Raw genomic sequence first — 27,968 nt, 5'->3', positions numbered from 1 at the left:
GAGAGCGAGAGAGCGAGAGCGGGAGCGAGGGGAGAGAGAGAGAGAGAGAGAGAGAGAGAGAGAGAGAGAGAGAGAGAGAGAGAGAGAGAGACCCCGATTCCCGAAGGCGATTGGTCGTGGGAGGAGGGGCGGGAGGGAGGAGCGGGTCCCGCCGCGGGGCCTGCAGGAATCGCTGGCTCTGGCTGCCACCTAGCGGACGGGAGCCGCGCCCGGGAGGCGCACAGCCGGGTCTCTCCTCCCCTCCCCGCAGGCAGCCTGCGCCTTTTCTCCAAACGGAGACAGCACTTTGAAAATTCTTTCAATGGATTTTTTTCCTTGAAAGATCGTACTGGGGAAAATGATACTTCTATTAGTTACATATTCTCCAATAGCACACTCGCACCCCCCTCGTTTTGAGATCGCTCCCTAGGCAGGCTCAGGCGGGTGCGGAGCTGTGCGGAGTGACAAAGCCGCCGCGGCAGCCGCTGGGGGTGGGAGCCGCGCTCGCCTGCCCGCCCTTCGACTCGGGAGAGCGTAAAAGTTTGTCTCAGCTCCAGCATCCCGATCCTCAACACGCCCTCAGGTAAAGGTGGGAGCAAATGGCCACGCTGTATTGACAGAGGTAGGGTTTGTTTTTTAATACTCGTTCTCACTTTAAATTTCACCAGGGAGGGGTTTGGGAAACGCTGCGTGTTCGCGGTGCGTTTTGCGCTTCCCGGTCACTCCAGCCTCCAAGTCGGGAGTCAGCGACCGCTTAGTGACTAGCGATGATTTTAAAGAGCAGAATAAAGCCTTTTCCGTGCCTGCCCCACAGCCCCTCCAGCTCGAATAATGGAGAGACAGTCAATGCACTCTGCAAGCGGCGGCCCATTGTACGCAGCTGACGGAGAGGAGGCGAATGGGGCAGGCAGGAGCTCCTTGTCCTCGGCCTTTTCCCCCAAATAAACGCTCTCACGTCTCCTGGTCAATTAAAAGGTGAAACGAACACGATTAAAAGACAAAAAAAAAAAAAAAAAAAAAAAAAAAAAAAGAAAAAAGAAAAGAAAGAAAAAAAAAAGGAAAAGGAAGAAAGAAAAGACGAGAAGATTAAAAAGAGAGAATAAAAGAAAGGACAAGCTTTTTATATCCAAATTCTAAATTTTACTCCCCATCTAGTACAGAGAAAGGCAGTCGAGGGTAGAGGAAGCAGGCAGAGAGAGGGAGACAAGGAGAAGGAAAGAGAACGTGGAGAGAGAGCGAGTGGAAGAGGCGGCGAAAGCGAGCTCCAGGGAACCGGAGGCCCGCTGGACGCCGGGTCTGCGGGCCCAGCCACCCTCGGACCCTGGACCGTGAGTCGTGGGCACCAGAAGCGAGACTTCGCCAAGTCCTTCTCCACCAGGCAAGTAACGCAATGATAATTGTTTCTTTTGAACTCGGGGCTGGCAACGCGGACAGGCCGGGAGGAGGCGTTGACTCTCTTGGCCTCGGCAGGCCGGGGCCGGAGTCCAGGCAGCCAGGGCGGGATGAGGAGAACTTTCCGCGGGGCCTGCTCAGGAGCCACCCTCACCCAGCCTCTGTCCCGCCAAAGCGCGAGGACAGGGACCGCGGCCGTCGCGCCCTTCTGCAGCTGAGGATCCTGCCAGCCGAGCGTCAGTCCAAATTCAAAACAGGTCTCCCCACCCCCATCATCCTACCCCCCACCCCCGCTCCCCCCCCCCACCAGTGGGCAACCGCTGCCGGGCCTCCAGCGCGGTGGCTGAGGAGGGGGGTGGCGTTTAGCATCCGTGCCGCCAGTGCAGAGCCGGAGCTGCGGTGGAACCGGCTGCGGGGTCCGGCTGGGCTGGCCCGGTTGCCCGCGCCTTGCCTGGCTATGGCTAGAGCCTGACGAGCTCTGCTCCCGCCGCCCACCTGCGGGCGCCGTTTGTAATGGGATCCCCTAACGTAACGCGATCGATGGCTGCCTCTTTGATGTGGGCGATAGTGTCAGCGGATTAAAAGGGACACCAAGCCGCTCTCCCGAGTGGAGAACCCGCGGCGGCGGCGGCGACCAAGCATCAGATCCCTAGCCCCGCAGCCCAGCCTGGCTCCTCGCGCGGCAGCACGAGGGCTGGGGGCGGGGAGGGGTCACCTCCCAGGGGTGGGGACTGAGGGGGTGTGCGTGAAAGGAAGAGCCTCAATTAAAACCTACAAGAGCGCTTTCCTCTGCGCTGGGCAGGGGCGCGCGTTTGCGTCAGAGGGCGCGCAGGGCGGGCGCAGGGGGCGGGGGGAGTCGACGCCGCGGGCCGCGCCCCGGGGCTGCATGGGCTAGAGGTTCAGCCAGCCGGACTGGGTTGGCCTCGGTCCCGCCACGCAGGCTAGGGACAAGGCGTGGCGCTAAGACGAGCTGAGACTTCCTGAGAGCGGTGGCGCCCGTTCACCCTCACTGTGGGCTTTTTCCGCTAGCCCCCACCCTGAGCTTCCAAACATGAAAGAGGCCCCTGGGATCCGGCATGACCCTGGGAATGGGGAGAATTGGGGCCCTCGAAGCTTCAGGCGAAGCCACCCCCTCCTCCAGGAGGAAGGGAAAAAGGGATGTAGTAACCGGCCATAATCCAAAAGATGGGGGCTGTTGGCGGTGGTGACCGTAGCTGTGGAAAATCTCGGCTTTTCAGAGCAGTGGAGAGATCGCTCTTCTGCCGGCTCTGTGTGCCAAATTTCTGTCTTGCCAGGGGTCAGGAAGAAACCTGAGCTTTTTGGAAGAAAGGTGCTGTCCGCCTCTGGGACTTGTACAGCCCGAGCGACACCCAGGGCTCAATTCTTACGGACCTTGTGTTCCGTATCGCGTTTGCACACTGTGTGGGTGTGCCTCCTCTTGTGCTCACAGCCTCAGCCCCAGCAAAATGGCTTCCATGGAGGGACTGAGGGGTCAGCTCAGGTCCTGGGCAGCTCTGCTTTCTCTCTGCGAAGCTCTCCTTTGTTCTTGGTTCAACTTGGCACACTGGTCCTGGGGCCTTATGCGCCCCACGAGGACATAAAAATAATCATATTTTGTGGGAGTAGGTAGGTCCACAAACTGAAATTCCCCGCAAGTGTCCAGGCCTACTCAACTGCAGGAGAAGAAAACACAGTTGCAATTTCCACCTTTATTTTAGGCCTCTTCTCCAGATCTCTCTCTCTCCTTTTTCAACTAAGTCCTCCACCTTGGTTGCCTTTAAGTCTAAGCATATAGAGGTAGCTCTTGGACCTAGACCCACTGTGGCCCTTGCCTCAGTACCCTACTTGAGACTGCCAGCCCAGTGACCACATATACTCTACTCGGTCCTCTCCAAGGTCTCTCTCACCTGGTGAGGCTGGTCTAGGGATGGGGAAAATTTCACCAGGGTCTGGGATCCCCAGTCTCCCTTTTCAAGTCTTTCTCTGGCCATGTGGTCCCCACAGGCCCATTCAATGCGCATAAAGTCTCCAGTGTGGTTCCCCCAAGAGATGATGAGAAGTTACCCCTCTGCTTGGGAAAGAGGAATCAGGTTGTAAGCTTGCAATTTCCCTTGTGGGTTGCTAGCATTATGGCTCAGCCTGAATCACTTTTTAAAATATCTTCCACCCAACACTTGATCTCTCCCAGCCAGATCGCTGGTAAACAGTTATGACCTGCTGGGGAGAAGGAGAGAAGCAGAGATTGGTGGTGGCATATACTGTGCTGACTTGCATTCCAGGCCCCAGAGTCTGGATCTAAGCAGACTTTCTAGTTGATTAACACCCTGCTATCCCAAATCTTTCTTTCCTTGAAGGCTGACTTATTCTTCATCAATCCCATGACCTCTTTGATATTGGCATTTTGCTCTCCCCAAACTCACTAGATCATTCATTTTGGCTTTTTGGTAAATCACACTGAGCAAGGTGGCCTTGCAAAAAATTTTCTACATCTAATTCAAAAGTGGTTGAGACCCTGCAAATGACCAGATATGTGTAGGAAATTTTCTCTCATACGTTTTTCCTACCTCCTAAATTGTTAAAATGGCATTTTTCAGTTTAGAGAGACCACAGAACAGAAATAACCCTGTTTTATCAAGCCCATCTGAAGAAATGAGTATGCCTGCAATTGTTGGGAGAAAGGTCAGTTCTACTGCTCTTACTGCAGACCTTTCCCAAAGAGCTTGTTTTAAAGGTGCAAATCAATTAGTCTCCCTTGGCATGAGATTAAGGTTGGGAGGAACACAGTTGAAGAAGATATATTTAAAATTGTCTTTAGAATGATACTTTGAAGGATAGAGAGAGGCACAGGAATGCCTGCCTAATGTTTTGTGATTATTAAAAAGCCAAAACCAAAACCCAAACAAATAAGCAAAAGCCGCTGCCTAAGTCAGGAAAACCCCCTCACAAGACTGAACGCAGTCTGTATTGTGGCTGCCCAGTTGTAAAAACTTCTGCCTTTGTCGAAATGAAAACAAAGATGGGAAGGCCAAATTGGGAGCTGAACTTCTGTTGGACTGGCTGCTCTTAGCCTGCCCTTGTGGTTGAACCACGGATGAGCAGGCTTGCATATTCACTACCACTCTGGTAGTCTGAGCATTTCTTCTTTGTCACCTTTGGGTCAGAATGTCCAGAGATAAGTGCTTTACCTTAGAAAACGGTTTAGTTTTCTATCACAAGCCAGCCATTTAAAGCATGTGTTTTGGAAAGAGAGATAAAGGAAGCACTTCCGCTTTCTGCTTGGGCCTCCCGTTAGAGGGCCAGGAGTAGCCATGGGAGGGTGGCAGGAGAGCAAGTGCTGACCTTTGGATGCAAATCAAGCCTTTTATCGGAGGAAAAGTGACAATCATTCCTAGTACACTGGAGAAGCCAGGGACAAATATTTACTTTTTGTAGAAATCAAGCCTTAGCCATCTAAATGCATTTATGCAAAAAGAAAGAAAGAACTAGAGACTTCTGTGTTACAGAATGTATTTTTAAATTTTAAATGGAGACTAGAATGAAGAATAACCGCGTGGTTCTTTTTCCTGGGGTAAATGATTTGGGTCTGGACGAAAAGTTGGAATTTTGAAATGAGTTTGAAGCTTGTTAAAGTACCCTGACAATAAATCAACTGCACCATATAATAATTTCTTTTAATAGTTACCTGTCAGAACACCTATTTTTTTTTTTACTGCAGGATTAGCCCATCAGAGTAGATCTGAGTTGGACATTCACTGACTAAATTCTGCTCAAATATGTTTAATTCTTTAATGTCACTTTCTTAACTGCCTATAAAAGAAACTGGTGAAAAAGTATTGACTCACAGAGCCAGCAGATCTATTGGTAACTATGGTCATATTACAATAGTATTTACCTATCAGAAGGTTGATCTAAATAATAAAGCTGACATTTCCTTCTAAACTGTCAGTGGAAAGATATGTTTATCACAGTGTCCTCCATCACCAAGGAGAGAGGGGGATTAGGTAAAGTTTAAATGAAAAAGAATGAGCATGCTATACCACTGATATAAACCACATGGAGCAATAAATAATTATGCCTTCTGTTATGCTATGCATATTTTATTTACTCGTTTCAGAGGTGAATAATAAACCTAGCTCAACTATGGGAGGAGTTAATAAAGTATTCCAAAAGCATGATCTAACAAAACTTGAGGATAGTTCTGTTTTATTGTTTAACCCTTTGCATGAAATCTTCTGAAGCTGAAAAGCAAAAGGAAAGGGCTTTTGTGTGAGTTGATCCTTGGCTATTCTAGGGCTCAGGTTGGTGTGAAAGGGACGAGGAGGTCACTTGAAATCTCCTTTTATCTACTCTTATTTTCTCTCTGGATCAGCAACTTTGAATGGACATTATCTAATCGCTCTTAATGGAAAGAAACTATGGGAGCAATGAAATGCCTTTAGTCCAGAAGTGAATACATGTGTGTGGAGCTTGTGTGTGCAAGCTGAGCTTGCGTAGGACTACATTTCTGCACACATGTGCTTAGAGATTTTTCGGAGTACATGGATATGTATGTAAATGTTTCCTATACACTCTGGGGGCAGGGTCGGATTGGGTTGCTTATTTTGCCTTTACACATGAATATGCACACACCCACATGAAGATTCTCTACCAGGTCTAGGTGATACTTGGAGCCACTCTTCCTTCAGTTCTTTCTTGTCCTCACTCTGCGGGATGTCATATTAGTTAAAAAAAAAAAAAAAAAACAACAACAACAACAACAAATAATTGAGAGCACGATGGACAGCCTTTTAGTGAAAACATCTCATTTCTTTTCCATTTTCAACTGGAAGTCACACTGACAGGAGGATTTCTTTTCAGAGGGTGGAGATTGTGTGACAGGTGAGAGAGAGGTGATAGGGTAACACGAGACCATTGCTTTCAATTTCTCCCCAATATTTTTTCTTTTCGGTCTTTCTTGGAATTAAATTGGTTAAAACACAATAAATAAGTGGAAAACAAGAGCCTGACATTAGGCAATTTAAAAGTTTTTTCTTGCTATAGATACATAACTCCAAACCTTTGAAGGTGAGAAATTGATTACAATTTGTTTTGAAACTTGAAATTAGAATTATTCTAGTAAGTCTCATATGCTAACTAAAATACCACCTAAGTTGTCTTCCTTAAGCATCACATTTACTTTAAAAAGGAGAAACAGCCCTCAGGTGAAGTATAAATGACTATCCAGAAAAGGACATTTGATTTCTAGGACTGAAAAGCACTGGGCTTTACCTCCTAAGAAATGCTTCCCCTCCCCCGCAATGTTCTTTTAAATAAGATTCGCATTGCTCCCAGAGCCTGGGACACTTTGCTGTAAATTCCTTTAGAAGAATACTTGGTTACCAGGGCTACAAGTTCCCATCTCAACCTGCCAGCCTCCCTGCCCCCCTGCTCCAGATTGCAGAGACCCTTGGCTGTCAGGGCTGGGACCTTGAACCCCTCCCCCGTCCCCCAGCCTACTGGAGATCGAAGTTCCAAAGTTCGAGGTTGGATGGGAGAGGATTAATCCTTCTTTAACTCCTCTCCTTGCCGTCCTCAATTCTGAACCCCAACAGATCTGTTTCCCGGGGTTTCCTGGTGAATAGGAGGGTAGGAGCCGCCCTTTCTAATAAAGATTAAATTAAGTAGAAGAATCCCAGACGCTGGATATTTGGAAGCTCCGGTGGGGTGTCAAACTGACGTTTAACACTTTTTTTCCACTCACTGTGCACAAATATTGGATTCATTGGACTTAACTTTAGAAAGGAAAGAGGAAAAAAGATAAGAAGGAAGGAAAATAGGAAGAAAAAAAAGGAAAAAAGTCAAGGAGAACCCCCAGTTTCAAGGATAAAGTGACTTTGAGTTCAGAAAGGCTGAAGGCAGAAGCAGGGCTTCCTGACTTTTCTAGTCTTTTCTTCCCCTGAACTACTCCAAGAATTGAACGCTGTCTTTCCCCAATGAGGGCACAGAGTTTTGCTGTTTTGTGTGGGTCTGAGTCCACGTTTATTCTTTAGGGGGCAGTTTGGTGGCAGGGTCAGGACTGGGTATGCGAGAGGAAAGGTGAACTCAGAACCCTGTCACCTCTACTATGCTTATGTTCCCCCCTCTTTTATGCTTATTTTTACCCAAGGTTTTGTAGCACAAACTGAGCAGTTTCCTTCAGTTACTGCCCAGTAGGAGAAACAATAGCTTTTTCTGTTTGCTGTGTTCAGCGAGCTGGACACTGACCTTGAAGCTGAGGAGGCCAGGCACTACCTCCCCTGAGAATCATACCAACCCCCAAAATATTGGCCTCTCACACCCACCTGCCCCTCTAGTTGCAGGGCGCAGTCTGGAGGGGCAAAAGGCAAGTCCCTTCGTGCCGGTGTCTCGTTCCTGCAAATACAACACTGAATAAATTAACCTCAAACCAGCTAGTTGGGGTGTAGTAGTTTAGCAGGACTAATTGCAGACAATGGAGCTGAAATGACTTTTCCAATTAGCTGCTGGTTGGAGTTTAGTTGGAGGAACTGTCAGCTCCAACGATGGGTAATTGCTTTATTGCTCACAAAACTATCATCTATTTAGAACATATGTGCTAATTACTCTGGATGGGCGTCGAAAAAGAGACCATAAATCTAATAGCACTTAAAAAAGTCTATGGTGCTTGTAAGCAACCCTAGCCCAGGTTGGCGTGATGGATGGCTGTCTTTCAGAAAGGCGAGGGTTTAGACTGGAGGCACCGACGGGATGCTTTGGTCAAGTCGCGTGCATGAGAGCAGGGACCAGCGCAGCTGTGCGGAGGTTATAAATCACTGTCATCAAAACCAGTCCCCTCTTTCGCTGCGCACTTTTTTTTTTTTTCATTTTCGCAAAAGATTACTTTAGAAATCTTTTAATTGGATTATGCTGGGAAATTAATCTCCTTTAGTCTTGGCTAAATTTATTGTGGTCACTGTCGGGAGGAAAGCCCTGTAACTGCAGCGAGGGCCACGTCCCTTATTCCCTCTTTCCCTTAGCCTCCGGGGCCTTTCAGTTTCGTGGGACAGCCTTGCCCCAAGACCTAGGGAGTGACTGGGGGTGAGGAAGAGTAAAAAGACACACCCGTATAGAAGTCCGCGGCGGTTCCTAGGGAACCCCTTTGTCCTAAATGCCACCTTTCTGTCCCAGATTCCCTAGTTCCATGTATAGCTAGCATCCCTGTACAACACTGCGCCTTCTTCCACCAGGGGGTCTGAGGTTCTGGGGGCCTGCTACCAGGGAAAAAGGAGGCTAAAGGTGGGGGGAAGAGGAGGTGAGGTTTGCTGGGGTAAGGCTGCCAACCAAACTCATTACTTTGCCCTCTTCTCTTCCACGCCCCTCTTCTGGAGGGGAGCTCCGGCTTTGCGAACATTCTCCACTCTACTTCTCTGCGCAAAAACGCACGGCTCGTTTTTGGGGTTTTCCCTGGCACAACTCTGGAGACTCTTGCCTCTGACATGCACGACGCTTGAAGTCCGGGAGCTAGGGCCCTCCCCGCTCTACCAGGCTCCTGGCACACCAGCACAACGGAGGACGGGGACCGCCTTTCTGGTCCCGCACTTCCTAGTCCTTAACCTGGTCCAGCGCTGCCCGGGCAGCTGCTGAAGCTGCGGGTCTGGCCCCGCCGGCTGCTTAGCTCTGCGGGAGATGACAACATCTGCCTGAAACGGGATACCTACTTTTGCAGCTCAATTTAGCTCTTAATAGCAGCCCTCTGAGGTGTGGTTAATTGATGGGGATAAAGGCGTAATGACTTGACGGGGAGACGCCAATGATCCTTTAATATACTTTTAAAAGAACAACCACCACCCTAAACCTCGGCGAGTCATTGATAGGTGGGAGGATACGACGCGGATCTGGAGGCAGGAAAAGCAGCGCTTGTGCCGTTTGTATCTAGAGGCTTCAGTGAGGGGTGAGCCCTGGCTGTCAGGGCTGGGGCACCTGGGGGCCACCAGGTCGCGCAACTCGGGCTGTCGGGGGTTGTCGCGTGGTCGCGGAGAGCGGGGGCCTGACGAGGACCCGGGAGAGCTCAGGATGACAAGTGACCGCACTGAATGGCGGCGGGGAGGAGCCCCGAGCCAGGGTGGATGCCGCCCCATCCCGGACTCTGCCTCTACATTAGCCCTTCCCCTGCACGGGGCTGGATCCCCACACAGCTAGCGTTTCTTTCTGCCCTCGCTAGAGCTACCCTTCATCCAGCATGAGCGAAGTGGTCAAGTGGCCGAGCTCGGCGGGAACTCGCGGGGTTACGCTGTCTCAACAACCTCTGGGACCTCAGCACCAGGAGAGAAAGACACGTGCCGCTGTGTGTGTGTGTGTGTGTGTGTGTGTGTGTGTGTGTGTGTGGCCCTGAAACGCAAAACCAAAGCACGTGGCCGTATTTTTGCCAGGTTTGCCCAGAGCCCTAGGGCCGGGAGTCCTGAGGTTTACCGGCGCTAGGTCCCGTCGCCGGCTCAGAGTGTCTCCGGCCCACCATCTCCCCAGACTTCTGCCCACCACTCTCTCCTCAGCACCTTCCCTATCCCTCGCCTGATTTCTCTTTGCGCAGTTCTAGTGTAGTCGTCAGTGTCAAAGGAGTGTACCGCACTGAGCAAGCCCCCAACGTAGGGCCACTCAAGTGCTGAAATGAAAAAAACAAAACAAAAAATCCAGATCGCCTTTCCCGTTTGCAAGGGGGAACCCCCTTTAGGTGCGAGCGGTTGTGTCTCTAGCAGATTTTGCGAGTATCCTGTTTTACTCTTTGGAGAGGGATAACCTTGATGCTTCAGGTTTGAGCTCCCTCTGGAAGCGTAAGGAGAAACAACTCCAATTACTGTCCAGATTTTATTATATTGAGAGATCGCAGGTGCTTCGGCGGCTGCTATTGTCTGCTTTCCTCTGTGAGCCCACATACCAGGGATCAAAGAGTCCCAGGAAACTTAATTTCCCCAAACCCTCTTGCGGAGAAGGCATACGTTGTCACGGGCGAAGCTTTGGGGTCAAAGATTTGAGGAAATGTAATTAAGAGTTCCAACTCCCAGAGTGTGCCTGTCTCGGTATGGTTCTGTCCTTCCACCGTCACTGTCTAACCTCATCTAGTCTGTTTCTGCCCTCACTGATGTCTAGGAATTCAAGTCTCACTGTTGCCTTGCCGTCCACCGCCCCCACCCCCCTCGCCCCTCCGCCTTCCCTGGCAGGGGAGAACTCCATGGCCGCGGTCTTCAAGGTTCTTGGGCGCCGCAGAGTCAGGGGCAGGGTCCCAGGTGCAGGTGCACGCCCTGGTCAGCGACTCTCGCTCAGGAGCTCCCTGCCCAGATGAGGTCCGTGACCTGGCGGCAGGTCCCTGAGTCTTTCCTAACGACGAGCCGCCTTTGGGCTGCCAGGGTCCTGAGCTGCCTGTGGCGGCCTCTTGTCCGCCGAAGCCCTCGGATCAGCGTTGGGCTGAGCGGTGTGGGCCCTGAGGGCGGCCGGGAGGCACCTGGCGCGATTCCTCGTCATCCCCGGCTCAGTCGAGGGCCTTTACTCCCGTGTGTCTCCTCACATTTCTCACCCCACAAGGGCGCTCCCTTGCGAACGATTCTGCACTCTGCGAACCAGGCTCCGGCGTCGGGGCCCCAGGCCGGCCCCACACCTTCCCTCGAAGCCCGGGAACTCAGTCCTGGGCACCGCCAGGGCGGGAGCAGTTCCCGGAAGCTAGGCCCACATCCGGGCACGAAGCCTCGCTCGCGGAGTTGGCTTCCGGGCGCTCGACGCAAGTGTGTCGCTGCGCGCGGTGAGGGGCCCTGGCCGAGGGATCCGCGCGCCGGGGCCTCGTCGCAGGGCAGGGGTCGCGCTCTCGCGGGCGCTGAGGGTCCCCAGCCCGCGAGCTGGGCCTGTGCGGGCTTAAGGTTTAGGAAGACGGGCTCGACCGGCGAGTGGCGCACGCTGCGAGAACCCTAGGCCCACGCTGTCGGTCAGCGCTGGCGGTTTGTGTCCCGGGGTCGGCGCAGCAAGCTTCCTGGGAATGGGCCCGGAGCGGGTGAGAGCCGACTTCTCCGCAACTTGGTCAAGTTCAGAGACTCACCGTCGAAAGAGCCCGCCTTTGCAGTCCTCCCCTCCCTGGCGAGAGCTCTCTGAGCCTTTGCTGTGCCCCGGGGCTGACTAACGCTGGGCCCTGCCTTGAGCACCTAGTCCCCTTCAGGTTTTGGGCTGAGAGGGGTAGGCAGCAAGGCCTGGGGCGCGGCCAGGAAACCTCAAACCCGATTTTCTAGTTTTGGCCTGAAGAAGCCGCAAAGTCAGTGGGAGTTAACTTTGTGGCCTTTGGCGTATTTGAAAACCTCTGCAAGGCGGGAACAGCACAGAGAAACCGCCGTGCAGGTCATCAAACAATGTTTTGGGGGACCGTATCTGGAGAGTTTTCTCAGAGAGTGTTGTATAATCTTGCAAATTAGCGAGCTGGTATGTATCTCGCCACCGGTGCACTGAATAGTATCTTCCTCCAGACAGGGATTGAGAAACGGAAATACCACCACCCTCCAGCCAAACTTGTGAGGACTGATTGCAGGGAAACTGGTGCTCCAGATGTTGCACTAGAGGCGCTGCAAGTGTGAGCAGGTAACGTGGAGAAGAGTGACATTGTTAACAGAAAGTATCTAATTAACAGTGACTTCATTTGATTGGAAGGATGAAAAAGCCTTTTTAAATCAATCCAGATTCACTGGCCTAAGCTCAGCCAATTTATGAATATGGAGCCTGACTGGGCTCTGCTTTCTTTCAAAGATGTCATCTTAGGGGTAATAGCATAGGTGAAGTCATTTGGTTACACTGTGGAAACTTTTATAGTGCCTTCCTTGGGAATTTAATTCAGTGCTTCTTCATTTTATTAGGAACAGACTGACTCCATCAACTGTGCTCTCCCTGTTTAGAGGCAGGACTGCTTGAAGCAATTAGGTTCACCAATTAGCATAGTTTTACTGACCCCAGCAGCAGCACCACTCCTTAGATTATCCATTTCTTCAAAGTCAGAGAAAAGCTGGAGCACAACATGCTTCCCAGGTGTCTAGGTTGGGAAAATAAGCCCACAAGCAGGGTAGCACAGCAGTGCAAAAAGCTTTCTTAATAGTCCCCAAGTGTTTCAGCAACTTTGGTGGATTTCTCTCCCCTTTTCTGATGCTGGATCCTGTGGTACCTCCTTATTTCACAGAGCCTTTAAAGCCTCTCTCCTTGGGTTGCATTTTGGCAGAACTGTTTTCGAGAAAGTGAATTTTCTCCCTTCTTTTATGTCTGCCTGCATGCTAACGAAGCAGTGGACGATGTTAGGGTCCAGAGAGAGAAGTCACTGAAGGCTCCTTTAAACTCTGTTAGGTGACAAGGTAAGGGCTCAGGTCTTTGGGTGTGTCCGCACATGTGTAATGTCCTTGCGTGTGTATGTGCTTCACAACCTATGAGGAGAGGCCAGAGGGTGGAGATGGGGATGTAAATCACTGCTTTCCCTCATTTTGAAGGTGTACCTGGAAGGCTTTGCTGCAGTCTCTTCACGGTCACCTCGGTCAGTTGGCAGCCAACATCTTCAGTCGTAGAAGATGTGTGGAGCTCGAAGCAGTCTAGGAAAGAAGGGACCTTACTCTTGCCACTGTCAGGTAGTGAAGGGGTTACATTGACGTAGCTGTTCTCTCTCTCTCCCCTAAAATAGATACTCCTCTGTAAGATTTTACTAGATAGAACTGCTGACAGTTCATCAGTAGCAGCCACAATGTAATACCCTAACCTTATTAAATCAATAAATACTAGATCCATGTATTGAATTAAAAATGTATCAGCATGGCCAGGAATTGCAATCATATGGCCATGGACCACAGAATCGAAGATGCCACTCAAAAATTGACTAGTTAGCATTTATTTAACCTTTTTCTATTTTGCATCTATGATTAGATGCTCTGGGTTTTAACATTTCAGAGACCATCGTGACAGGTTTTTGTTGTTTTTGTTTATATCTTGGAAATTCTTTTCTTTCACTTCTCACGTTCAGCCACAAAAATGATGCATTTGTATTTAGGAATAGTAATATTGCTGTGACTGTATTGTTCTCGTCATTAGTTTTCATCTAGGAAATATAATCCCACTCAGTACATCTTACTAGAGTAAGATGTACCCAGGTGCATAAGTTTCTACATAAGCACGAATAAATTTAGATGCATATGTTCTTGTATATGTGTAAATAAATATACTCAACGTGAATGTACTGCCATACATTGATATGTTTATTTTTAAAAAAGAAACCATGTTTAATTTTATCTTTCAGCATTGCCAATGATATTAAAAGCTAAAGAACTATTTATTATTGTGAAAGAAGTTATTTATAATCTGATTTGCTGTTGAATCTTAAATGGCAAGAGATGAAATTAAAATTTTCAAGTCTTTAAACTGGACACAGTACTTAGAAAATTACCCATATTGTAAATGGCTACATTTTATGTGTGAAAGAAATACTTCAATGTGGTTTACCAGAAATTGGTCAGTTAAGTTGGAGATTAGTAGGTGAATTTAGAATTAGTCTGTACTGAAAACAAGGAATGTGTTTAACACCTGGAATTTTAATGGAAAAAGTGATATTACTTTAGCCAGATATTTGTTTATACTGATTAATGATGCTAATTATTTAAAAACATTCATCCCCTATTGATGTCAGCCAGCGTATTTGGTAGTGAATTCTGAAGATAAAGTCATTGGGCCTTGGGTTCGCTACACTGTGAAAGAAAAAATCTTTATTTGACGAAATAGGCAATCAACTGAAATCTATCCTCTTTAAATAAACTGATTCCTCAGTATTTTCCCAGTGTTGGTGTAAGTTGTTGTCTGTGATGTCCCCCAGGGCTCTTTCCTCTGCTCTCTGATTTGGTATATAAAAGCAGCTCTGAATGATGGATTACTGTGTCATTGCAGCCTGCGAAGGATTAATTTGTTTCATTGATTTCTCTTTAGGCAGATTGCCAGAATTTGCTGCTTCCCACCTTTCCTCAAGACTTCTAGAAGTAATAGACAGTAATAGCCTAAGACAAATCAGCTCCTTTTTGTAAAAATAGAATCAGGAAACCAGGAATCCTAATGAAAGCTATGGCAAACTTTTTATTGGCATATTGGAGAGAACAATTAATAGGCTACTTTATCTGGCTTAGAAATAGTTTTATTTGAAAAATGTCTTTGACTTGGTGACTCAAAACACATCATATTGGTAGTTTGTAAGTAAGCATTTATAATATTTGTCCCATAAAAATTTTCTCTAATTCGTAAGCATCCTATTTAACTCAGGAAAAAAATGTGTTGTCTATGTGATTGACAAACACTTTTCTTTATATGTCAAATTTTAGGATCAAGTAACTTGTCAACATAAATTTAGGTAAATTTACTTATAAATACTTATAGGGCTATTTGGTGCAAAGAATTTTTAGAAACTTTGGACAAGGACACAGAGTATTAGAGCATAGATATAGAATTAATTATTTAAAGAAAATATAACTTTTCGTGATTAAAAAGCTAGTTAGTATTTGCTCATAATAATTTGCAAAGTTAAAAATGACATTTTGTATATTTCTCTAAGCCTTTCTCCAAGCATTTATATGTTTTATTTATATATAGATAGACACCACTTTGTATCTTGCTTTTTTCAGTTGGCATTAAATAGTAGAAAATTTCCTGTGTAATTAAAATTATTAAAGTCATTTATGTTGACTGTTTAATGTTTTAGCATGTATAATTATTCATTGTTCTGTTGGAGAGTTAGATTTTTAATTTTCCATAATTATAAATAAAGTTATGATAAATGGCTTTTTAAATAAATCTTATTCATCCCTCTGGCTATTTCCTTACAATATATTATTACAAAAGAATTCACTTGGATGAGGGTATAGACTTTTTTTAAGGTTCTTGATATTGATGGCCAAATTGTTTTCCAGAAAAGTTCTTCCAGTTTATACTGGTACTATTGAAAAAAATTTCTCTGTAGAGGCAGCATTGTAATCTGTGTTACATGAGCAAAGAAAATAGAACAACATTCTTTCCTTGTCTTCTGAAAGCACTGGTAGCATTTTGCATACACTTAGTCTCTCAGAAGTATTTTCTCAACTGCAGATGTGAAATAGGCTGGTTATACAAATCTATTTGTTTCCCTTCTGTAGATCATTGATTTAATGATCTCAAGTTATACTTTTTATGCAATTAGTTGTGTAGTAAAAACTAATATTGTCATGTGCTAATGTTTTTTCCCCCTCTATTGTGCTATGATAGTAGTCCATGCAATATCAGCAAGTTTATGCTTTTCCTGTGCTTTGCTGAAAGGAAAAAGGAACATCTGTTTCCATTATATATCTGCATCATAATGATAACAATTAAATAGCTATTATGGTAGTATACAGTAAATATATTTTGCTGAATGACCTGTACTTTCTTGTTGGAAAATTTCAGAAATTGCAGAGGCATTTAGTTTTTACAGGTAGGTCCCATGTAGAGGTTTAGACAGGCCTTTGATTAGTTTAGGCGAATCATTGCAGTCTCGGTAAAAACAACCCTGAAGATTAAACACTAGGCTATCAGATGTGACTCTTGAATGTATTTTTCTTAGGCAGATGTTTAGAGTAAAAGTTATTAGCTATCTGAGTATTCTTAAGTGATTCAATCATGGTGCTAATAATACAGTTCGTTTTGTGTTTTGCGCTGTGTGTGTTCTTTTAATATTTTACTAAGCTGGAAATTGGAAATAGTTTTATGTACATATTTTTGAAATATATTTTAAAATGTTTATTTATTTTGAGAGAGAGTGCGTGCACGCTGCACACAGTGCACACACATGTGAGCGGGGGAGGGCAGAAGAGAGGAGAGAGAATCCGTAGCAGCGTCCTAGCTATCTGCCCAGAGCCTGAAGTGGCGCTTGATACCGCGAATTATGAGATCATGACCTGAGCTAAAATCAAGAGTCAGGTGGTCCCTTAATCATCTGAGACACCCAGGCAACGCCCCCTCCTTTTTTTTTTTTTTTTTTTTTTTTTACAGCCCAGCTCTCTTTTCCCCCACATATTAGGGGATCATAGTGATACTTGCCTTTTAAGCTCATGAGGAGAATGTTTGAAACTGACACACTATTTCCATTGACCTTTAATATTCCAGGGAAGTGTTTTCATTTATTTCATTCAGCTTTTGGTTAAAGATGTTTTGGTGGTTACTTAAAAAAAAAAAAAACGGTTAGAAAGTATTTCAGACAAAATGTGGCATATCAAGAAAAACAGACATGTGCTCCAAACTGTTTGAGAAGTAAAGTGTTACCTGTACAATTGAAGCTGTTTCTGATCTTACTCCCTGATGGCTTCTTGAAGAGATAATCATCATCCTAAATTTGATCATTATCTTTTTTGCCTCTTAAGTATTTTTCTTGACATGTCTAAAGATTTGTTGTAAGTGACTTGTCCTTTTAAATGAATTAATTTTAAGATGTTGAAGCTGTGAAAGCTGTTGGAACCTTTTTCGTCTAATCACCTGTGAGTGATCATGTTTCATCTGTGAAGTTGTGGACAGATCCACATGTTCTTTGATGTCCTCCTAGGCATAATTAAAGTTTTTTGATTACCTCTTATTTTCCATATGAAATAAAATAAAACAAAAGGAAAAGGCCCAGAGAAATTTAAGTAACTTACTGAAGACCATATAGTAAATCCAGAGCCAGGAATGAAACTTAGTTCTCCTGACTTCCATTCAAAGCACTCTTCTCTTCAGTTCACATTGTCTGCTTTGGGTACTGGCTAACTGACCACTGTGGTATCCTGTGGTTAAAGACTGTCTGTAGGCTTTTATAATTTTGTGATTGTGTATGCAGAAAAGGTTTTTCTCTAAGAGTATTTTTCCTGTAGGGGAAAACATTGAAGCCATTATCAGCCTGTAAGCTACCTATAGAAGGAGAAGACTGAATGTGTAGCCTCCTGTAGAGGCTGTGGTTTTCTTCTTTATTTTCTGGACTTTCCTGGAAAAAATGGTAGTTTGGGTACAACGAAGCTTTCGATAGTTGTCTTACTGTGTGGTCAGTTTTCTGATCTCTTCATGGTAACTGGACCAGGAAAATAGGAATGGGCACAAATATAAGTGTCTCTTTACGTGTACATATATCTATTTTTCAATATATTTTGGCAGTCAGGACTTTGACAAATTCCTTCTTTCTTTCTTTTTTTGTAGCTTATGTTGTGGTCAAATCACAAATGACTTTCTATTTGAAAATGAGTTTGTTTCTTGTTTCTATTTAGCAACCAACTTATCAGAGCACTAAAGTGAGAGTAGCACAAATAGAATAATTTTGAAACACATTTTTAAAATCTCTTTGGAGAAAAACCCTATTCTAAAAATGGCAACCTAGAATTCCATGCATGTACGTTCTTTCAGGTTTTTACTCTATCGAATTTAATTCATTCTTAGTTGAGATGAGTAAGCTTGAGTCATAATATTCACAGTGCTGTGCCTTTCCTATGAAAAAATTTCAATATAACTAGAGATGGAGTTAATGTATCCTATTATAAGACTATCTGTTCCCAAATCTGTTGCTTTAAGACCAAAAACTTGGTTTAATAAATTATTTGGTTCTATAAATACATACTAGGAAACTTGTAATCGTAGCAATCATTCTTTTTAGGGAAGATGAAGCTACTAATCTTAGCTTTGTCAGTGCTATAAATATTCTCAAGGTAGTTGTGTTTTAACAAGCAAGGCAGGTAACACATTTTTCTCTATTTTAGATCAATTATCTTATGTGTTCAGCAGCTGCTAGTAGGAAATTTTCCCTAGCATATTAGTTTGGGGAGGAGAGATCCAATGTAATCAGATATCAACATTCAGTACTCCTTTTATTTAGCATTTATAAATGCATATTGCTTTTTATGAAGCATATTGCTTTATTTGCTCATACTAAATACTATTTCTTTCATATCTGTAACATTTCTGTCTGGAGAGAAAGCTGTGTGTGTGTGTGTGTGTGTGTGTGTGTGTGTGTGTGTGTGTGTGTATGTCTGTCTGTAAATATTTGCAAGGCATTTGTCTAGTTGAAAGTTCTGGTGAACGTCTGTAATGGGTAATATAAAGACTTTTCTACACTCATTAAATTTCTCCATTGTTGCTCTATCAGGTAGGTGAAACTCAGCAGAAAAAATGTGAGTAGAGGAAACTAGCCCCTTGCTAACTTGTTTCTCCTTGACCATAATATGAATCTGGACAGTAGTGGTGAGAATATGGAATCTTAATCACCAAGCCAGCAGTGCTAACACTAGAGAAACCACGGTGAGACACAACAATGTATAGTCCATTTATATTATTTTACTGTTTTAGTTATATAGCTCTTTGAAGAAAGGTGATGTATTGTTTACAGAAACCTCTGAATTTGGAAAAAAATGTGTATGTATTTTTATGTATGTATGTATGTATGTATGTATATATTTATATGATTATAATGTATATTTTTTGCCATATATACTATCAGGATTATAGGTGCTTAAATATCTGCACTTTTTGTACTCAGTTCTTAATGACTGTACTTTAGATCAAGTTGAGATTATTTCAAAACTAGCATTGGCTGTGTATTTTCTATTGACACAGCCAACACACAATTTTCAGATGTGATCTCAGAATTTTTCTGTGGGTAAAGGGTAGAGTTTTCTTCTACTAACGTTAGATTTGCGTGTTGTAAAATTTTGTTCATGGCCTGTTTCGAAATCCCAGATCTTTAGGATTTTCTCACTATTTGATTCTTAGGAGAATTATGCTGCTGTTGTGCTTATTGTTCTTGAGATATAGACAGTTAACACCTATTTATTGAATTCTTGTCATGCTTACTGCATGTGAGATAGATAAAAGCAAAGTCATTGCTCTTCAGGGGATAATTATTGATATGGTCTTTTGCCAATAATTTAACAGATTATATTTTCTTAATATGTATTTGTGATTTTATTAATATTACTACATGAAGACTTTAAGAGAAAAAGAAAATACATTTAGGTTTCCATTGCTGTTCTTTGCCTTTTGAAAAATTGTTAGAGTTATAATTTGGGATCAGCCAAAATGATATTAATATAGTATCTTGAACAAATAGGATGTGGCATTTGCTAACTTTAAATGAGTTTTTTTAAAGAATATAAGATCTAAGAATTTTTCCTGATACCCTATTTTGTTTAAATTAAGTATACCAGTCTAATTATCTCTCTGTAAATAAAAAATAATTGTCTAACAATATCTCTCTGTAAATAAAAAACAATTGCCTACCAATGTTTCTGAAAAGCACCCTTTGTGCTGCTGCTTTAGCAAGAAGCAGGTTCATTTTTTTTCAAAGCTCAAAAAAAAAAAAAAATCTTGCCATTTGTAACTACGTGGATGGAAGTAGAGGATATTATGCTAAGCGAAATTAGAGAAAGACAAATATCATATGACTTCACTCATATGAGGACTTTAAGACACAGAACAGATGAACACAAGGGAAAGGAAGCAAAAATTATATAAAAACAGGGAGGGGGACAAAACATAAGAGATTCTTAAATATGGAGAACAGAGGGTTACTGGAGGGGTTGTGGGAGGAGGGATGGGCTAAATGGGTAAGGGGCACTAAGGAATCTTCTTCTGAAATCGTTGTTACTATATGCTAACTAACTTCAATGTAAATTAAAAAAAACCCTCAACTAACAGTATATTTAAATTAAAGTTGGGAACTACACTAAGTACGAAGGCAAAACATATTTTCATAGATATTTAGAAAAATACCTGTGTTTGGTTTTGACTTCCCATTAGCTTCAATGGAAATACTGAATTTTCGCATTGAACATGTTTCTGTTTTCTTTTTTAGAGAGAGAGAGAGAGCGAGAGAGAGCAAGGGACTGTGAGCAGGGCAGAGGGGCAGAGGGAGAGGGAGAGAATCCCAAGCAGGCTCCATTCTTAGTGTGGGGCCCTATGTGCGTCTCAGTCCATGACCTGAGCCGAAATCAACAGTCGGACGCTCAAACTACTGAGCCACCTAGGTGCCCCTGCACATGTTTTTACAGCATTACAAATGAACATGTTTCTATAGTTCACCAAAGTTTATTAAAGGATGCTAAGAACAGTTACTATTTGGCTGTCACACAAAAAATAAGTTGTTGATATATTTGCCAATAGATCTGACCTAGGTAGATAGCAGTTTTTGATAAAAAAGTTTAACAAAAATACCCCTACCCCTATAATAAAGTCTTTTTGGATTTAATCTTGTAGTTTTTCAATCTGGTTATATGTGGATGTAGGTGTAAGTTTCAATTTACAAGTATTACAATAAACAGTATAATTTATATTTTATGTAGAGTGATAAAATACGGTCCTTTTGAATTTTAGTGATTGATAAGGTTTTGCATTATTTATACATTTCTCAAAACAAATATACACATTCCTGGGACGCCTGAGTGGCTCAATCGGTTTTGTCAGGCTTCAGCTCAGGTCATGATCTTGCACTTTGTGGGTTCTAGCTCTGTGTCGCTCTGTGTTGACAGTTTGGTGCCTGGAGCCTGCTTTGGATTCTGCATCTCCCCCTCTCTGCCCTTCCCTCACCTGCGCTTTGTCTCTCTCTCATTCAGAAATAAATAAACATTAAAAAAAACCCCACAACAAATATGCACATTCCAAAATAAGTCCCTTTTTATTTAGCTACAGTTTTGAGATGTGTATTTTATAAGACATTTTTAAAAAGGCAAAAAAGCCAGTAATATTTGGTAGAAGGTTCCAGTGGATTGTACTATACTATTAGGCTCAGGCTCATGTCAGTCTAGTTTGACAACTTACGGGTTGTTGTTTGGACTGGCTAGAGCTTAGTGATCTGAAGGAATAAGGGAGTGGTATTACAGAGCTTCGAAAGCAGCATACCAACTGATGTCTGTGACAGAGCCAAAAGTCACCAAGATCCTGTTTGTATTTCAGTTCCAATATTAATCAGTTTAAATGTGTTTTGAGTTTTGACCAATAGGTTTAAAATTCTGAAACTTCTGCATTTTATAGTAGGGAACTAGCCAAAGACTATATTTTTATATACAGTGTGTATGATGAAGAGTTTTGTTCTTACGTAAACTTGCTTAATAGTTGTCCTACCCAAGAGAAGTATAAAAAAATCCTGAATTATGAATTTTCCTTTTTATATACATTGTAAAACCTTCTTATCATTATGTGCTAAGCATATTTCATATATTGTTTAATCTGTTTATATAAACTGTAAAATTCCCATTTTACTGGTGAAGAATTTGAGGCTCAACCATGGTTAAGTAATTTGCTCAAGTCACATAGCTGATGAGTAACATAGCAAGGATTTGAAGTATGTGTCCCTCTAGAGCCCATTCCTGATCTATGCTGATTTCCCTGCTTCTCATCAAGTAACTCATTGTATTATCTTTGGATTATAGGTCAAATTGTATTCTCACAGGCACATAGAAGTGCATAGAGCAACTCTTTTATAAAACAAAGGAAAATCTATATAATTTCATGTTATTTTTATGTCCCAATAGCTATAGGATAATATTCTCTCTGTTTGATTATGTGCTTTATAAATGGTACTTTATAGATGAAACTCTTTCCTTAGAGTCATTTGGTACTAGGTTGACTTAGCTATTAAATACCACCTTTGCTAGAGGTTGAAAAATGAAGAGCAAGAAAATTTATTATTACTGATTTGCAATCTTCAGAATGTTTTTGTCTTTAGTGACTTCCAGGGGGACAAATCAGTTTCCCTCATTAGGTATATTATTTTGCTTGGGCTGTGTAGCATTGTACTACAAAAGGGGTAGCTTAAGCAACAGAAATTTATTATTGCCTGGTTCTTGAGGCTAGAAGTCCAAGATCAAGGTGTTGTCAAGGTAATTCCTTCCAATGGCTGTGAGAAAGATAATCGATTACATGCCTCTCTCCTAGCTTGTGGTGGTTTGTTGGTAATCTTTGGTATACTTTGGTTTATAGATGCGTCATCCTGATCCCTTTCGTCATCTTCATGTGGTGACCTCCCTGTGTATGTTTCTGTCTTTATGTCCAAAGTTTCCTTATTTTTAAAGACACCAGTCATATTGGATTAGAGCCTATCCTAATGACCTCATTTAACTTGATAATCTGCAAAGACCTTATTTCCAAATAAGGTCACATTCACAGGTACTGAGGGTTAGGACTTCAACATATTTTTGGGCGGACACCATTCAACTCATAACAGTAGGCAACTTTTTCTGAGATAATAGATTTGAAAACTCTTTAATAGTGATCAATGTTTGCAGTTTATCAATTCATTGGTATAATTATATGCATGTCTGTCCATAAGTGAGTCAGGTCTGAATATTCATTTTGGAATAGGACTGATTTTACCGTAGTATTCTTAAAACACTGTAGGAAGAACAGACTGGAGAAGTATTTAGGAAGGATTTCAATAAATGATACGATGGAGTGTCACAGTGTATGGAGCAGATAATGAGCTTTTGGAAATTCAAGTACAAAATCAGTATAGCTGGTGGTATGATGAAGTTGGGATTTAGACAGATATTCAGAGCAAGAGGATGCTATAGAAACAGAGAGGTGGGGCGCCTGGGTGGCACAGTCGGTTAAGCGTCCGACTTCAGCCAGGTCACGATCTCGCGGTCCGTGAGTTCGAGCCCCGCGTCAGGCTCTGGGCTGATGGCTCAGAGCCTGGAGCCTGTTTCCGATTCTGTGTCTCCCTCTCTCTCTGCCCCTCCCCCGTTCATGCTCTGTCTCTCTCTGTCCCAAAAATAAATAAACGTTGAAAAAAAAAAAAAAAAAGAAACAGAGAGATTATGGGTTGAGGTTCTGTTGTAGGAATGTGTATTTTATGTAGAGTGGGCCATGGTGATAAAGGGAGGCTTTGGGCCAGTTATATTGTGAAGGAATCCTGGCTCTGGCCCTTTAGAGTTAAGGCCAATTTTAATTTTTAAGTTTCAAGAAATTCCTGTAGGATTTATTTTTAATTTTACTGTGTAGACAATTTGAAATATATCATTAACAAGAAAAACATGACCTATATCCCTACTACCCAGTGCTAGTTGTTATTAACATTTTGGCATCTTGATACAATTCTTATGAAATTCCTGCCATGCTTTCTGATTGAGATTATACCACCTAAATAGTTTACTAAAATAAATCAACACCTGTTTCTAAATATGTATCTGAATTTGAGACCCGTTGGGGAACAGACCTAATGACCACTGATGATGAATCGGGTCACCATAATTCCATAAACCATTAGGTCAAGACAGTTTTGTCTCATGTGATTTAGTCCTTTGCCTTGTCCTGTTGTCCTTCCTCCTGTCTTTCACACTACTGCCAAGATCTTTTTAATGATTACATCACTCCTCTGGCTTACCTCCTTTAGTCAGACCGAGGCCCAGCTATTTAGCATAATAGGCATCTCTGTGATCTTTTTCATGCCTTTTTCTTCTCATTTTATACTTTCCAAAAAGCTTTTAGAATTTCTCAGAATATTGTGTACCCTTTTGTACCTCTATAATTTTTCACCTCTCCCCTGCACTAAGAATGTCTTCTTTCTTTTTGTCCCTCTGTTCAATGGCTGTTATTTTTTAAATACTCATTTCACATGACATTTTTTCTCTAAAGCCTTTATTCTAAGCCAGTTTTCTTTTAGTATCTGTAGCACTTTCTAGAAAACTGGCTATAAACTGATGACAGGGTATCATAGTGACTAATTTCCTTCTTTATCTTTCTTATTTTTTTCTTTTTAAAGAAAGTTTAATTTAAATTCTAGTTGTTAACAGAGTGTAATATTAGTTTCGGGTGTACAGTATAGTGATTCAGCACTTCCATACAATACCTGGTGTTCATCAAAACTTGTGCACTCCTTAATCCCCATCACCTATTTCACCTATCCCTCCTCCCATCTCCCCTCTGGTAACCATCAACTTATTTTCTGTAGGTAAGGGTATGTTTCTTGGTTTGCTTCTCTCTCATTTTCTCCTTTGCTTGCTTGTTTTTTTAATTAAATTCCACATATGAATGAAATCATATGGTATTTGTCTTTTGCTGACTGACTTATTTTGCTTAGCATAATCCTCTATTCTATCCATGTTGTTGTAAATGGCAAGATTTCATTTATTTTTCATGACTAAGTAATATTCCATTGTGTGTGTGTGTGTGTGTGTGTGTGTGTGTGTGTGTGTGTATACCACATCTTTTTTCTTTTTTTAGTTTCAAGCCTTAAATACTAGTTATAGTGTTACAGGCTTTAAGTTCCAGTGTTCATTTCAGGAAAAGGATTTAGTGATTCATCACTTACATATGACACCCAGCACTCATCACAACAAGTGCCTTCCTTAATATTCATTGCCCTTTTAACCCATTCCATCACCCACTTCACCTTCAGCAACCTCAGTTTGTTTTCTATGGTTAGGAGTCTGTTTTATGGTTTGCCTCTCACACCACCTCCCCGACCCATGTTCATCTGTTTGGTTTCTTAAATTCCACATATGAGTGAAATCATATAGTATTTGTCTTTCTCTGACATATTTCATTTAGCATAATACATTCTAGCTTCATCCACATCATTGCAAATGGCAAGATGTCATCCTTTTTGATGGTGAGTAATATTCTATTGTATATGTGCACCACAACTTCTTTATCCATTCATCAGTCGATGGACATTTGGGCTGTTTCCATAATTTGGCTATTGTTGATGATGCTGCTTTAAACATCGAGTTGAGTGTATTCCTTCAAATCAGTATTTTTGTATCCTTTGGGTAAATACCTAGTAGTGCAACTGCTGGATCATAGTGTAGTTCTATTTTTATTTTTTTGAGGAACCTCCACACTGTTTTCCAGAGTGGCTACACCAGTTTGCATTCCCACCAACCGTGTAAGAGGGTTCCCCTTTCTCTGCATCCTTGCCAACATCTGTAGTTTCCTTTGTTATTAATTTTAGCCATTTTACAGGTGTGAAGTGATATCTCATTGTAGTTTTGATTTGCATTTCTCTGACGATGAGTGATGTTGAGCATCTTTTCATGTGTCCGTTAACCATCTGAATGTCTTCTTTGGAAAATGTCTATTCATGTCTTCTGCCCATTTCTTCATTGAATTATTTGTTTTTTTGGGTGTTGAGTTTACTAATAAGTTCTTTATAGATTTTGGATCTATTAGATGTGTCATTTGCAATTATCTTCTGCCATTCTGAACGTTGTCTTTCAGTTTTGTTGATTGTTTCCCTTGCTGTGCAGAAGCTTTTTATCTTGATGAAGTCCCTTTAGTTCATGTTTGCTTTTGTTTCTTTTGCCTCAGGAGACATATCTAGTAAGAAGTTGCTGTGGCCAATGTCAAAGAAGTTGCCACCTGTGTTCTCCTCTATGATTTTTATAGTTTCATGTCTCACACTTAGGTCTTTCATCCCTTTTGAATTTATTTTTGTGTAGGGTGTAAGAAAGTGGCCCAGTTTCATTCTTTTGCATGTCGCTGTCCAGTTTTCTCAACACCATTTGTTGAAGAGACTTTTTTCCTTTGGATATTCTTTCCTGCTTTGTCAAAGATTAGTTAAGAATATAGTTGTGGGTCCATTTCTGGGTTTCCTATTCTGTTATGTTGATCTATGTGTCTGTTTTTATGCCAGTACCATACAGTCTTGATGATTAAAGCTTTGTAATATACCTTGAAGTCTGGAATTGTGATGGTTCCAACTTTGCTTTTTCTTTTTCAAGATTGCTTTGGCTATTTGGGTCTTTTGTGGTTCCATACAAATTTCAGGATTGTTTGTTGTAGCTCTGTGAAAAAATGCTGTTGGTATTTTGGTGGCTGCATTAAATGTGTAGATTGCTTTGGGTAGTATAGACATTTTAACAATATTTGTTCTTCCAATCCGTGAGCATGGATTGTCTTTCCATTTCTTGTGTCATCTCCAATTTCTTTTTTTTTATTAATTTTTTTAAAGTTTATTTATTTTGAGAGAGAGCAAGTGGGTTGGGGGCAGAGAGAGAGAGGGGAGAGAGAGAATCCCAAGCAAGCTCTGCACTGTCAGCGCAGAGCCCGACTCAGGGCTTGAACTTACGAACCATGAGATCATGACCTGAACTGAGATCAAGAGTCAGGCGCTTAACCAACTGAGCCACCCCATCATCTTTAATTTCTTTAATCAGTGTTTTTATAGTTTTCAGAGTCTACCATCTTTATCTTTTTTACTAGACTGAATTACTTAAGAGCAAGGGTCATGTGCTAGTTATGTTAGTATATATAGCACTTAGCATTGTACCTAGTAGGTGTTTGAGCAAAATGTTTGCTGAATAAGTAAACAATCTTGTGTTTTCATCTAATACTGTCTTGCCAGGAATAGAACTATAGCAAGAATAAGTGGTATTTTGATAAGGGAATAAGATGACTAGTTCATTTCAAGTTATCAAGCAATTATTAGGCATTTACAGTTTGTGAGGTATTCTGCTGGGCATTGTGGAAATGGGAAACTAAAGTGAAGGAGAACTTTAGGGGCACCTGGGTGGCTCATTGAGTTGGGTGTCCGACCTTGGCTCAGGTCATGATTTCACAGTTCATGAGTTTGAGCCCTGCATCGGGCTCTGTGTTGATAGCTCAGAGCCTGGAGCCTGCTTCAGATCTGTGTCTCCCTCTCTTTCTGCCCCTCCCCCACTGACGCTCTGTTTCTCTCCATCTCTCAAAAATGAATAAATGGTAAAAAAATGAAAAAAAAAATATAATGAAGGAGAACTTTAAGAGTTTGCAGCCTAGTGGAGAACTTCCAGTTTTGGTGAGTTGGTGGGGAATCATGGTAAGAAATACAGTGAAGACTGGTTAAGGGGACCGACCCACTGAAATAGAATTGTGAGTGGAAACGGTTGTATAGTGACTTTAAATTAACAAAGTTTATTTGGTTACAGGTGGCATTGGGCCTGCATCACAGGTTGTAGCAGATGTTCTCAACGTTTCTATCGAGATTTCCTTATATCCACTTGCAAGAGGAGCCCAAGAGCCTCATCCCTATGGTAGCTACCATTCTCTGGTATGATGCTGTGCTTTCTATTTCACCCTTTATATTCTCGCTGTTTGTTATTGCAAACAGTCATGTAGAACTGGAAGTGGAATGTTTTAATAATACTGATATTGTGATTTCTTTGAGGTTGTGTATTATGCTTTGTTATTCTTATACCTGTTCACAGAAACCCCAAATAGTGAGTGCCTTGCTCATTGTAGATGCTTAGCATTGTTTTTGTTTGAATTGTATCTAGTTGTAAGTAGCTCCTTATTGATTATTAACAGATGCTAATCTAATTTTTATTCCTTTCAATAATAAAGAAGCACATAACATCAACTTTACTTATACTTAAAAACTATGTCTTCAGGTAATGTTGAACCAACTTCTTAACTCTTATGAAGGAGATTCTTCTGGTAACTAATAAAATTCCATATCAGGAATATTTAATTACAAACTTCTGTTTTAACATGAATAAACACTATAGCTAGTAATGAAAGTATTTTTTCTTCATAAAAAATGGAAGTATTTTTCAGGATTTTAGGAAATGTCACAGTAATTTTGGCTGTAGTCATACTGAATTTAATGCTATTGAAAATGTTGCTAACATTAACAAAAATATTCT

The 27,968-nt window shown here is 42.4% G+C and overlaps 1 long non-coding RNA gene across 9 annotated transcripts in view; it reads left to right on the top strand.

Moving 5' to 3' along the window:
- The first annotated feature begins 66 nt into the window (after nucleotides 1–66).
- Nucleotides 67–27,968, top strand: part of LOC123608287 — a 153,759-nt gene continuing 125,857 nt past the window's right edge. For 2 of the 9 annotated variants that reach the window (XR_006717177.1, XR_006717170.1), the window contains exons 1-3: nucleotides 76–601; nucleotides 11,847–11,958; nucleotides 27,252–27,373. This is a non-coding gene — a long non-coding RNA (uncharacterized LOC123608287). Of the gene's footprint in view, nucleotides 602–11,124; nucleotides 11,384–11,846; nucleotides 11,959–12,647; nucleotides 12,717–27,251; nucleotides 27,374–27,968 lie in introns of those variants that run through there. The other 7 variants (XR_006717178.1, XR_006717174.1, XR_006717171.1 and 4 more) reach the window with 7 other exon arrangements.

This window comes from Leopardus geoffroyi, chromosome A1, assembly GCF_018350155.1.
Source record: "Leopardus geoffroyi isolate Oge1 chromosome A1, O.geoffroyi_Oge1_pat1.0, whole genome shotgun sequence".
In the NCBI taxonomy this organism is placed as follows: Eukaryota; Metazoa; Chordata; class Mammalia; order Carnivora; family Felidae; genus Leopardus; species Leopardus geoffroyi.
Note: the sequence above shows the minus strand (reverse complement) of the source record. Positions and strands in the feature narration are given on the sequence as shown.